General features: G+C 40.8%; 1 pseudogene; it reads right to left on the reverse strand.

The window, feature by feature from the left end:
• LOC116527433 overlaps positions 1-13,082 on the reverse strand; it is a 60,777-nt pseudogene extending 47,695 nt beyond the window's left edge.
• Between the last annotated feature and the right edge of the window lie 782 nt (positions 13,083-13,864).

The raw sequence follows: 13,864 nt of genomic DNA on the forward strand, positions 1-13,864 counted from the left end.
AATTTTCTGTCTCGTTGATCTGTCTAATATTGACAGTGGAGTATCAGAGTCTCCCACTATAATTGTGTGGGAGTCTAAGCCTCTTTGTAGGTCGCTAAGAACTTGCTTCATGTATCTGGGTGCTTCTGAATTGGGTGCGTATATATTGAAGATTGTAAAAGCTTCTTGTTGCATTGATCCTTTTGCCATTATGTAATGCCCTTCTTTGTCTCTTTGATCTTTGTTGGTTTAAAGTCTATTTTATCAGAGACTAGGAGTGCAACTCATGCTTTTTTAGCTCTCCATTTGCTTGGTAAATCTTCTTCCATCCCTTTATTTTGAGCCTGTGTGTGTCCTTGCACATGAGATGGGTTTCCTGAATACAGCACATCAACGGGTTTTGACTTTTTATCCAATTTGCAAGTCTGTGTCTTTTGATTGTGGCATTTAGCCCATTTACATTTAAGGTTAATATTGTTATGTGTGAATTTGATGCTAGCTGGTTATTTTGCCTGTTAGTTGACACAGTTTCTTCATTGTGTTGATGCTCTTTACCATTTCGTACATTTTTGGAGTGGCTGGTAGTGGCTGTTCCTTTCTTTGTTTAGGGCTTCTTTCAGGAGCTCTTGTAAGGCAGGCCTGGTGGTGACAAAATCTCTCAGCAATTGCTTGTTTATAAAGGATTTTCTTTCTCCTTCGCTTATGAAACTTAGTTTGGGTATGAATTTCTAGGCTGGAAATTTTTTTCTTTAAGGATATTGAATATTGGTCCCCACTCTCTTCTGGCTTGCAGGGTCTGTTGAGAGATCCACTGTGAGTCTTATGGGCTTCCTTTTGTGGGTAACCCAACCTTTCTCTCTAGCTTCCTTTAGCATTTTTTCCTTCATTTCAACCCTGGTGAATCTGATGATTATGTGCCTTGGAGTTGCTCTTCTTGAATATCTTTGTGGTGTTCTCTGTATTTCATGGACTTGAATATTGGCCTGCCTTGCCAGGTTGGGGAAGTTCTCCTGGATAATATCCTGAAGAGTGTTTTCCAGCTTAGATTCATTCTCTCCATCACATTCAGGTACACCTATCAAACGTAGATTAGGTCTTTTCACATAATTCCATATTTCTTATAGGCTTTGTTCATTTATTTTCACTCTTTTTTCTCTATTCTTGCCTTCTCATTTTATTTCATTGAGTTGATCTTCAGTCTCTGATATCCTTTCTTCTGCTTGGTCGATTCGTCTGTTGAAACTTGTGTATGCTTTGCAAAGTTCTCGTGGTTTTTTTCAGCTCCATCAAGTCATTTACATTCTTCTTTAAGCTGTTTATTCTCATTGGCATTTCATCAAACCTCTTTTCAAGGTTCTTAGTTTCTTTGCATTGGTTAGAACAAGTTCTTACAGTTCAGATAACTTTGTTATTACCTACATTCTGAAGCCTGTTTCTGTCAATTCATCCAACTCACTTTCCATCCAGCTTTGTTCCCTTGCTGGTGAGGAGCTGTGATAACTTGGAGGAGGAGAGGTGTCCTGGTTTTTAGTGTTTTCATCCTTTTTGCTCTGGTTTCTTCCCATCTTTGTGGATTTATCTACCTGTGGTCTTTGTAGTTGGTGACTTTCAGATGAGGTCTTTGAGTAGATGTCCTTTTTATTTTTGTTGAAGTTATTTATTTCTCTTTTTTAGTTTTCCTTCTAACAGTCAGCCCCCCTGCTGTAGGACTGCTGGAGTTCCACTCCAGACCCTGTTTGCCTGGGGATCACCTGCAGCAGCAGCAGAACAGTAAGGGTTGCTGCCAGTTTCTTCATCTGTTATCTTCCTCCCAGAAGGATACCTGCTAGATAGCAGCCTGAGCTTTCCTTTATGAGGTGTCTCTTTGGATATACAGGGGTTGAGGAGACAGTCTGTCCCTTATAGGAGCTCAGGAGCTGAGCTGGGAGCTCCGTTGTTTCATTTGTAGCTGCTGGGAAGATATGTTTAAGTCTGTTGCAGCAGAACTCATAACCACCTTTTTTCCCAGATGCTCTGTCCTGGGAAGGTGGGGCTTTATTTGTAAGTTCCTGATGTGCTGCTGCCTTTTTTCAGAAATGCCCTGCCCAGCCAGGAGGTAGCCCAGTCACAGTCTGCCAGCAGAGGCGTTGCTGAGCTGCTGTGAGCTCTGCCCAGCTGCAGTGTGAACTCCCTTGCGGTTTTGTTTACAGAGGTATAGTTAAACTGCCTCAGTAATGGCGGTCTGCCTCAGTAATGGCGGACTGCCTAGGTAATGGTGGACTGCCTCTGTAATGGCAGACGGTGGTAATGGCAGACTGCCTGGGTAGTGGTGGACTACCTCGGTAATGGCGGACACCCTTACCCCCACAGAGCTGGACTGTCCCGGGTCCAGCTGCACTTGCTGTGAAACTCTCCATCCAGAGCATTTCAGATTGCTGGTCTTTGTGGGGGTGGGAACTGCTGAGCTGGATCACCTGGCTCCTGGTTTCAGCCCCCTTTCTTTCAGCTGAATGGGTAACTCTGTCTCCCAGGCATTCCAGGCACCAATTGAAATGGCTGCCCAGATTTGTGAGAGTTTTTTTTGTGTAGACCCACTGCGCCAACTGAAACAGCCATGCTGGAAACTCATGGTGCTTTTCAGCCCAGGAATCTCCTGATCTGTGGGCAGCAAAAACTCATTTGGAAATGTGGTGATCACTCACCCTCTGTGCTGTTCCCTGCACTCAAGAGCTATTCCTATTCAGCCATCTCGGGTCCCCCTTATTTTACTATTACATATCAAAGTGTGAACATAAGTAACAAAAAATCAAGGAATGGTTAATAAATATAGGATATGCACTCAAATGAATTAAAATGATTATTGTAAATACTCCACTATCTGGGAAAAACTGACTTAATAGAAAATGTAAAAGCCCTGGTAATAGAAGAAAGAAATTGAATGGTGTTCAAATGTCAGGAAGGTTTCTGTTAAAATAATGCAAATACAGAGGTCTTTTTTGTTGTTTGTTTCTCTCTCCTTTAATAATTTACAAGTTTGTATTTCTACAACTAAGACAATACAATCTCACATGATTTGAAAATTAAAGTTCATTATCAGATTTTTTAAATGCCGTGCTTAAGAGATGATTTTAGTGATGATGTGGCATAACAGTTGAGCCTAAGTTATACCTCGCAGGAAAAGCTGTATAATGAAGCCAATTAAAACAACATGAAAATAATTTGCTCACAAATCAGTATAAAGGCCGGGCTATGGTTTTTCAATTGTACAGAGTCAAGAACATGCTGACAGCATGAAATCTCAAAGCAAATACCAGCTTGTACATGCACATGTTACTCATGGAGCATCTGCTGGGGAATCCATGGCAGGCCAGCAGCCGGAACCTGGGGTTGGCAATTTGCTCTGTTGTCTCCAGCCCCAGTGGAAAGCCTGAGCAAAACCTGTACGATCTACATTTCCAATATAAAGTTAAATGGATTTCGAATGCTGACATATTTCTTGCTAAATAAAGGGTAAAATTTCTGATTCATTTACATAAACAATTCAAACCAGAATAGTGCCAAGAATGAAAGAAGAGGATGAAAGAGAAAGAAAGGGATAATGCAACCCAATTTCATACATGGTGTTCTCAAAAGCATTCACAACTGCTAAAATTTTCCTAACATTACCTTAAAACTTGTGTTCACTTGATTTCCTTCCTACCTTAGCAGTCTCTTCCATCAAGATCAAATCAGCTGTTTCCTGTTTATCTCCTGTTATTGACAACACTTCTTTTTTTTATAATTGAAAATACCAACACCAAAAAAGTATGAGATAAAGTCAGGCAAAAATACGAGTCCTTGTATGACTCAAAATCTACCTGTGGAAAAACAACAAAATAGTTCTTATTAAGACCATAGTTTACGGTAAGCTCTGGCTTAGCAGAGAGTTGTTCTATGAAATAGAAATATAAACAAGACACAGGAAAACGTGGGCAGTAAGTGTGCATCCTAGAGGCAGGTTTACCAGAATTAATTTTTCCAGATTGGAAATTGACCACCACAGTGAAAGCCCCTAGACTGTTTTAGGGCTCAGCTTTCTACTTCTAGTGTTCCTTTTCTTTCTATGTAAGTGTCTAGAAATAGAAGACTAAAGGAAGGACAAGTGAAAATAATTACAATAAGTGACTTCAGGAAGAAATATATTCGATTTTTAAATAAAGGATAACTAAAGATTTTCCTTTATTGAGGCCAGAAAACCATTAATCAAGTATAATAAACAATGTTTGAGGTTTAGTGGGAAAGAATTTTAGTATTAGGGTTTGCTTCCTGATCAAATGCCTATGCCTTGTTACAATAAACAAGAAAAATGATTCTGGTTAATGTAAATAGAAAATAAACCTTTAGAAGGATATCAAATACAGTAGAATCATCAAGAAAGATAGAAAAACAAGGTCACAAAAAAACAGAAATTGGGGTAGCTTCAGACATCTTAAGAGTAGGAATTTAATAACAATAGTAATAATAATAATTGCAACAATAACAAAAATAATGAAAGCTTTTATCTTTTGAGAGAATACTATGTAACAATATTACAGTAAGCACTGTACATGAATTAAGTAATTTAATTCTCACAATTAGTCTAGGAGGTAGTCATTATTATTCCATTCCGAGTAAAGAAAATGGAGACATAATAAAAATCATCTTGCCAAAAATTAAAGCAACAAGTGGTAAGTGGCAGGAAGTCCCACTCACCAGCCACTGTTGTTGTCCACAACAACTTAGCTCCTTTCAGTGCTGTAAACTAAAGGATTGATTGGCTGTAACCATGTTTTCCATCCTATTACTGCATTCCAGGTTCAAAGTACCAAGGGGACACTGGATCCTGCAGTCTAGGGATCTGGCCCCTAAACATGGCCTAGGAATCTACCCTTACTTCCTCACCAAGCTCTCAAGGGCACATCACAACTGATGCACACATGATCGCTTGTGTATATTTACACACACATTTATACACACATGATCATACATACATCATTTTTTCTCACTTGGTTAGAATAATGTATTCATGGGTTCTGGATAATAGATTCATTCTTTGCTAAACCAATTTGATTCTCACACAGACAAAGGGCTAGTAAATGGTGCACACCAAAACACAACCCCATCTAGCTATGCCTAGAATGTGACCGGAATAAAGTGAAGAGTTAAGAAAGAAAAACCCAGATTCCCCAGGTACCTTGTCCATCAAACCCTGGCCATTATGCTTTACAAAGACATTTGATCCTGTGTTCAGACTATCCCCACACTGTATGATTATGTCCACTTCTAGGTGATGACATTGCATTTGGAGAGAAAAAGAGGCTGCCCAGGATGACACAGCCAGTCGGTGGCCACAGGGTGAGTTCTACCCAGTGTTCTCAGCCTCCCAGGCTCAGACTCCTCCTCCCCAGGACTGGCTGTGTGTGCATCTGTCAGCAGTCATAGAAAATCAGTGCGACAGACTGTTGGTGGGACAGTTGGAGTATCTGCTACAGAAGGCTGCAGCTCCAAACCTAACTCCCTGTTTTAATCTCTGCTGCAGAGAGAGAAGCTGGTGAAACCATCTGAGAGCCACACTTTTGTACGTAACCCAGATGGTCCTGAAACAATCAATGGAACTGGTGACAGCAAGCAAACTGGAGCCAGCTACATTTAACAGACGATAAATGTTTGCAGCTCTGTTCCCTCGGCTTCCTGCCTTTGCTCTTGGTACTTGATGCTTGCTCTATCGTGGTACACTTTGATTACTTCTGAGACTTCTGGGCTGTATTAACATTTAACTTTATCTCTCAATTCTATTTGTGAAACTGCTTTTAGATTACAGAGTCCACACAGACACAAGCTAAAATCCAAAATTCAAGCCAAAAAAAAAAAAATGCATCTGTAAAGGTTTCTGGATCAAAGATCTCACCCAGCAAGGAAAAGAGGGATGTACAATTAAAGATCTAATTCACAGGGCAAATCCAGCTGAGAGAAGTGGGGGGCGGGCGGTGGAGGGCTTCAGAAAAATGTCTGGGTGGGTTTCCACACAACCACATGGTGAAAGCAAAATAAGTCAAAGCCTGCCATCTGCACCCGAGAGGATGATACTGACTCCAAGCCAACAGAGAGAGACAGAGAATTTTTTAAAAGGCAATAAAATGTTGAAAACCATGGAAGTAAACACTCAAATTGAGTTTATAAACCAAACTCCATTAGGCCTAAAGAACATCTTTTTCTCTCGTCTCTATTTCACTCTCCCTCTGGCCTTGAAGTTAGGCTTTTACATTTTAACCATAATTAGATATTTTCACTACATTTTCTATAATCTAATTTTTCCACAGTTCTTTAAAGCTCTTTAAAAAAGGTTTCCCCACGTACTGCAGTTAAAACCAAACCACAGGCAACCTCTTCCCACTTACTGACACGCAGCTCTACAAGGCAAAGTACAAGCTATGCGAGTAAGACCCTGGGCTCCCAAGAACATAACTGGGGGTTGTGGGATCCCAGGGAGTGTCCCTGTGCTGTGTGTAGCCTTTCCATAGCTCTGCAGTGTATCCCGCCTGCTGCCAACTTGCCCACCCTCAAGGTAAAACACATGCAGCCAATCCAGGACTCCACAATCATACTCTATGTTCTCCACATATGGCAGCTCCATTGTCCAAGAAGCCTCACCTTTAGCTCTTTCCAATTCAGAGAGGGACACCCAGCAGTCACTCCCCTAGTACAGAGCAGTGTCTCCCCTCAGCTAAAGTCAATGAAGTTAGTTATTAGCATGTTTCTTATCATTGCTTCAAACATTTATCTTGTTCTCACTCCAGTTCCTTCTTTCTCTGCCATCTCCTTCACACACCTGGCTACACCACGACATTCTCTAAGCCTATTCCCGAGGTTCTTGGGAGTTCTGATCGCTGTCCTCATCTTAGCAGTTTATCAAGGTCATCAGCCCCTTCCAAATATGGAGAATATCTAGAACTATTCAAGGAAAATACAATGAGTACCACATAGGTGATTTTAACTTTTACTTTCTAGTGACCACATTGAAAAAAAAAAAAACGAGGAAAGATAAATTGACTTAAACAACATATTTTTATTGAACTTAATATACGCAAAATACCATCCTGTTAATATGTGATTCTAGTTGCATTCCTAGTGTCCAACAGTGACATGTGGCTAGTGGCTGCCATATCTGTCAAGAAAGACCTAGAAGACAATGAACTCTCACTATGTGGTAGGAACTTCAGTTACATGATCTCATAGGTATTATTCACCCCACTTCATCATGAGAAAATTGAAAGTTAGTGCAGCTGTGCAGCCTGCCCAACCTTACACAGCTCATAAACCAAAGAGTTGGAATTAAAATGAGATCTATCTGACTCCAGAAGACATGGTTTTTCTCCTCTCTCCATATCTCTCCCTACTTCCAAAAGAAGACTCTAGTCCTCGGTCAGCTATTTCAAATATGCAAAAGCCGTGGGACTTTATTCCCTTCAGGCACAAACTATGTACCAACCACCACTGCTTCCTTCAACACCCCCAGCTCCTGACACACACACACACACACACACACACACACACACACACACACACGAGAGACAGAGAGAGAGAGAGAGAGAAAGAGAGAACTTAACCTCTATAATTTATATGAGCCAAACTCAGAAGCACTCTCAGAGCTCCTTGACAAGTTTGTTCTATCACCCTGACTTCCTCATGCATTTTGACTTTTCTTACTACCCTCTAATGCAGGGATCATGTGGCTTATTTTTCCAAAACTCAACTTGAACATTTTTGGAGGTCCCTGGTCATCTTTTTATACCAAACAAAATGGTGATTTTTCAATCTTCAGTCTCACGGGGGACCCTTTCACTCTTGAAGATTAATTTCACTTTTTTTTTACCTTCATGATAAGAAGTGTCTTGTAATACACATTAGTTGGCATATTTTGGTAACTTGTTATTCACAGAAAGTTCTTACGTCCACTGGAAGATACTTGTTACGCTTCTATCTCAATTTTCTTTAGCTGAAACTAGACCAATTATAGATATATCATAAGATTTATGTTTTTTAAAAAATATATTCTCCACAGTTTAGTGGAAAATATTTACTAACCTGCTTTGGTGTCTAAACATTCACTTAGAGAACACTCTAAATGAGGCTTCATTGGCAGATCATCTAAATAAACAGTGTGACCATTTCTAATCTTAAATATAGCTTTTTCAACTATGACTTCATGACAGATGAATTTTGATAGAAAAACAAAAAAAAAATTGTTAAAATGTTTCCTAAAGCGCAATATTTTCTGTAAAAGAGTTACATATGTATATATTCATAGTTTGAATTTCAAAAAGTATTCTTGCCTAGTCTTTGATTGGCTGGGTTTAGCCTAATGATTATCTCATTATCCACTTTCAGCAGCCCTGTGTTCTCAGTAAGGGGATAAACTCTTACGTTAACAGGAAACCCATGTGATTCTCAACATAAGTACCTTACGTTCAATGTCCTGTCCCCATTCTTTATGAGAAAAATGCATGATTATCTTTACATACTCTGCTATTGACTTCAAAATACCACTGTATTTTCATCAACTCAGTGACTACCCAGGATAATGCATCTATGTCTTCCAAAGGCCAGCATTTCCTCTGAATTTTTGTTCTCATATAGCCTATGGTTTTGCTCACATCCGCTTTTCTATCTCTCATAACTTCAATCTAAATTTTTCTAAGGCTTTTTAGTCATTTCTTTTCTTCCCAAAGACCTTCTAAGTGTTTTGCTACTTTTAAGTAAAATCTGTACATATTTAAGGTGTACATGTTTTGGTATACATATACATATACTAAATAATTACCACAATCAAGCAAATGAACATATGCTTCTTCTCACATGGCTACCTTAGTTTGAAGCAGAGCACCTGAAATCTAAAATGTCCAGCACACAATGCGGAATTATCAACCCTAGCCATTGTATTATACATTATATCCCTGCACAAATTCATCCTACATAACTGCACCATATCTCCTCGTTTCCTCCACCTCTCCACCGCTCTGAGGAACCATCATTCTACTCTCTGCTTCTAAGTATTTGACTGTTTTAGATTCTGCACAGAAGTGAGATCATGCAGTGTTATTCTTTCTGTGTCTGGCTTATTTTACTTAGCAAAATATCTGCCAGGTTCATTCATGTTGTCACAAATGGCAGGGTCTCATTTGTTTCTAAGGCTGAATAATATACGACAATTTCTTTATTCATTCATCTGTTGATAGACACATAAGTTGTTTCCACGTCTTGGCTATTGTGAATAATGCTGCAATGAACATGGGAGTGCAGACATCTCTTCAAGGTACTGATTTCATTTTGGGGGTTATGTACTCAGAAGAGAGATTGCTGGGTCATATGGTAGCATCTATAATGTTTTCTGTAATCAGTGTACTAATTTACATTCCCACGAATAGTATACGATCTTTTCTCCACACTCTCACCAACACTTATCTCTTACATTTTTGGTAATTGCCATCCTAACAGGAATGAGGTGGTACCTTATCGTGGTTTCAATTCACATTTCCCTGATTATCAGTAATGTTGAGCACCTTTGCATGCCTGGTTGGCCATATTTATGTCTTGTTTGGAAAAGTCCTTTACTCATTTTTCAATTGAGTTATTTGGGGTTTTTGTTTGTTTGGTTGCTGTTTAGTTGTGTAAGTTTCTTACATATTTTGGATGTTAATCCATTAGATACATGGTTTACAAATATTTCCCTCTATAAGCTGTGTTGTCATTTTGTTGACCATTTTCTTTACTGTGCAAAAGCTTTTTAGTTTGGAATCATCCCACTTACTTGTTTTTGCTTTTGTTGCAAAAAAAGTTTGGTGTCACATTAAAAAAAACTCATTGCCAAGACTGATGTCATGAAGCTTTTTCCTATGTTTTTTTCCAGAAATATATTATCTCAGGTATTATGTCTAAGTCTTTAATTTATTTTGAGTTTATGTATTTTGAAAGATAAGAACCAAGTTTTATTCTTTTGCATGTGAATATCTAGTTTTATCAACACCATATATTGAACAGGCTATCCTTCCTCCATTGTGTGTGTTCATTGCTCTTGTTAAAAAGTAGTGGACCACTTATGGTTTTGTTTATTTTGGGGCTATTCTGTTCCATTGATTTACCTGTCTATCTATATGCCAGTACCATGTCTTTTTGATTTCTATAGTTTTATAACGTAATTTGAAATCAGGAAATTTGATACTTCCAGCTTTGTTCTTTTTGCTCAGTGTTGCTTTATCTATTTGTTGTTGTTGGTTTTTTGTTTGTTTGTTTGTTGTTGTTGTTTTTTGTAGTTTCATACTTATTAAAGAACTGTTTTTTCTCTTTCTGTGGAAAATGTCATTGAGATTTTGATAGCGATTACATAAAATTTGTAGTTGTCTTTGGGTTAGTGTGGACATCTTAACAATATAAATTATTACAATCCATGAATATAAGATTTGTGTCTTCTTCAATTTCTTTAATCAATGTTTTACCATCTTTTCTGTTAAATCTTTCTCTTCTTTGGTTAAATTTATTTCTAAGTATTTTATTGATGCTATTGCAACTGGAATTGTTTTCTTGATGCCTTTTTCAGTTAAATTGTTGTTTGTTTAAAGAAGGACAAGCAGGACATAGGCAGGGGAAAGATTTCATGACAAAGACATCAAAAGCAATTGCAACAAAAGCAAAAATTGGCAAATGAGATTTAATTAAACTAAAGAGCTCTTGCACAGTAAAAGAAACTATCAGCAGAGTAAACAGTCTACAGGATGAGAGAAATTTTTGCAACCTATGCATTTGTCAAAGGTCTGATATTCAGCATCTATAAGGAACTTAAACAAATCTACAAGAAAAAAAATCAACCAACCACACTAAACAGTGAACAAAGGACATGAATAGACACTTCTCAAAAGAAGACATACATGCACCGCAATCATATGAAAAAACCTGGCTGGGTGTGATGGCTAACGCCTGTAATCCCAGCATTTTGGGAGGCCGAGGCAGGTGAATCATGAGTTCAGGAGTTTGAGATCAGCCTGACCAACATGGTGAAACCTTGTCTCTGCTAAAAATACAAAAATTACTTGGGCATGACAGCTTATGCCTGTAATCCCAGCTACTCAGGAGGCTGAGGCAGGAGAATTGCTTGAACCTGGGAGGCAGAGGTTGCAGTGAGCTGAGATCGCACCACTGTACTCTCGCATGGGCAATTAGAGCAAAACTCCATCTAAAAAAAGGAAAACCCTCAACATCACTGATTATTAGAGAAATGCAAATCAAAACCACAATCAGATATCGTCTCACGCCAGTCAGAATAGTTATGAAAATGTCAGAAAATAACAGATGCTGGTGAGGTTGTGAAGAAACGAAACACTTATATACTGTTGGTGGGAATGTAAATTATTTCAACCATTGTGGAAGACAGTGTGGTGATTCCTCAAAAACCTAAAGACAGAAATATCACTTGAGTCAGCAATCTCATTACTGGGTATATAGCCTAAGGAGTATAAAGCATTCTATTATAAAGACACATAAACATGAGTGTTCACTGCAGCACTCTTCACTGTAGCAAAGATAGGGAATCCACCTAAATGCCCATCAGTGGTAGAGTGAATAAAGAAAATGTGGTACATATATCATGTTTCTGAAGTTTCCAGCGAGCTTCACTCCTCTCTGAGCTTACATTCCTAAGGCAGCCAGCTGTGTTGGTGAGCACTGATTCCCACTCAATATGACGTGGCTTACAGTCTTCATTAGGTTCCCACTCCCAACCAGAATGAGGAAAGATCACTTCATCTGTCAAGGCATGCAGTGCATGGTCCACAGTCTCCATTTTGGTTGAGTCATGAGATGAGAGATTCCACAGGGTTCCAGTAATGACTTCAGTAGGGTCCATATCAGGAGCCTTTTGGAGCAATCGTACATGGGCAGGCACACCATCACAGTTTTTTATGGCAATCTTGCTATCCTGGTCACGTCCAAAAGAGATATTCTTGAGAGCTTCACAGGCTGCAAGGTGCACTTCCTTTTTGGGGTGCTCTGACAATCCCACCAGTATTGGGATGCCCTTGAGCTTCCGCACGTGGGTCTTCACCTTGTCATTGCGGTAGCGTAAGTGTTGCAGGTATGCAGCTGCATTGGACTTGACAGCATCTAAGTGAAATCCAAGCATGGCAATCACCTCTGGCAGCTCTGGCTGTCTCCAGTTAGGAGATGGGGGCCCTCCTTTGTGCAGCCTATCCAATCTTGCTAAACTTCCCCGCTCATGCTGAGCCAAAGGAGTTGAAGAGTACTGATCTGATGGCACCTCCTCACCAATTGTGTCTCATAGATCCTGAGGTGCTGATGAGGGTCAGAGGGTGTCCCAGTCCAATGGGCAGTGCCATAATCAGACATCATACCATAATCCACATCCTCATAGCCCACACTCTGCTGGTCATCCTCCAGCCCATAAGGCTCTGGATGAAAGCGATGCAGGTCCATGCTGCTCCCACCTACCTGAACCTGAGGTAGGGGCCCATAAACAACCTGTGTACTCGGTGCCCAGTAGCCTTCCATGCCGGGCCTATACCGCTTCTCAGTGCGGGTCACCTGGGACAGACTGCCATAGTTAACCACTGCCACCTGGATAACCATCTTCATAGTGGTGGCTATATCCATCAGGAGGGTAGTGGAAGTTCCTAGAAGGGTGGCAGTGCCTACTTGCCACACATAGGGACCAGGTCCCCCTTTGCCATTTTTGTGGAAGTCACGACCCAAAGTCTGGATATAGCGGATATAGTGAGAAACTGTATCCATGCCCCCAATTACCATTTAGACCATGCCTAAACCAGGTCCCCCGTTGCCTTTCTTTGGGTCATGACCGAAAGTCTGGATATAGTTAGAAACTGATGAGGCATCCGCAGACAACAGATCTGGTCCACAGGCACTGGCCGTACTGTCTGTGTGGTCACGGTCGTCACTACTTTCTTGACCGCGGTCTCTGTGCGCCAAGTGGTCCCATCATCTGAGGTCTCCACAGAGACCACAGACATGGCTCCCTCAGCATCCTACTGGGTATAGGTCTCCACAGTCTGCCCCAGCTCCCGCATCCTGGGGACACTGCTCTACAGAAGGTGACTGTGATCCTGATGCCGGCGGGTGAGTGTGCCATTGGCCACGTGGGTTGACATCTCGTGGTGAGACCCGAACGCGTTCCAGCTGCGCCGACACGTGGCGCCGTCCCTCCTCCAGCGTTCGGGTCAGCTTCTCAAACTGGGCCTCTTGTTCCTTCGCAGAGGCCAAGATGCTGGTGGTGGACTCCACCTCCGAGTCGTCCAGGGAGGTAAGTGGGGAGCCGCCGCAGGGCAGGGTGAAAAGGAAGGTGAATCACAGAGGGAGAAGGAGGGAAAGAGACCCCCCACCTCACCCTAAGAGAAGGTCGCAGTTGATTGGTTTCACACAGATAACTGCCCAGTCTAGAGTCAAAAAATCATGGAAGAAGCATCCCAGCCACCACAGCAAGGAGGAAGCAGGAAGCAGAGAGCTCAAATGTGGAGTTCCAAAAAGCAGTCCTTTAAAAAAGAAACCCAAGTCTTCGCCAATGTGCTGAGAAGGACAAATCCTGCAAGGCAGTTGCTTTTTCGCCACCTCTTCCTCCTTTCAGGATCTTTCCTGCTCTTCTTTCCCTCTCCCTCCTTCGCTCTCTTATTTTATGCATCTATAAAAAAGAATGAGATCATGTGCAGGGACGCAGATGGAGCTGGAGGCTGTTATCCTCAGCAAACTAGCGCAGGAACAGAAAACCAAACACCACATGTTCTCCCTCATACGTGGAAACTAAATGATGAGAACACATGAACATATAGAGAGAAACAACACAGACTGGGGCTTTTCAAAGGGTGGAGGG

Source organism: Sapajus apella, unplaced genomic scaffold, assembly GCF_009761245.1.
Source record: "Sapajus apella isolate SASKATOON/1434 unplaced genomic scaffold, GSC_monkey_1.0 scaffold54, whole genome shotgun sequence".
Classification (NCBI taxonomy): domain Eukaryota; kingdom Metazoa; phylum Chordata; class Mammalia; order Primates; family Cebidae; genus Sapajus; species Sapajus apella.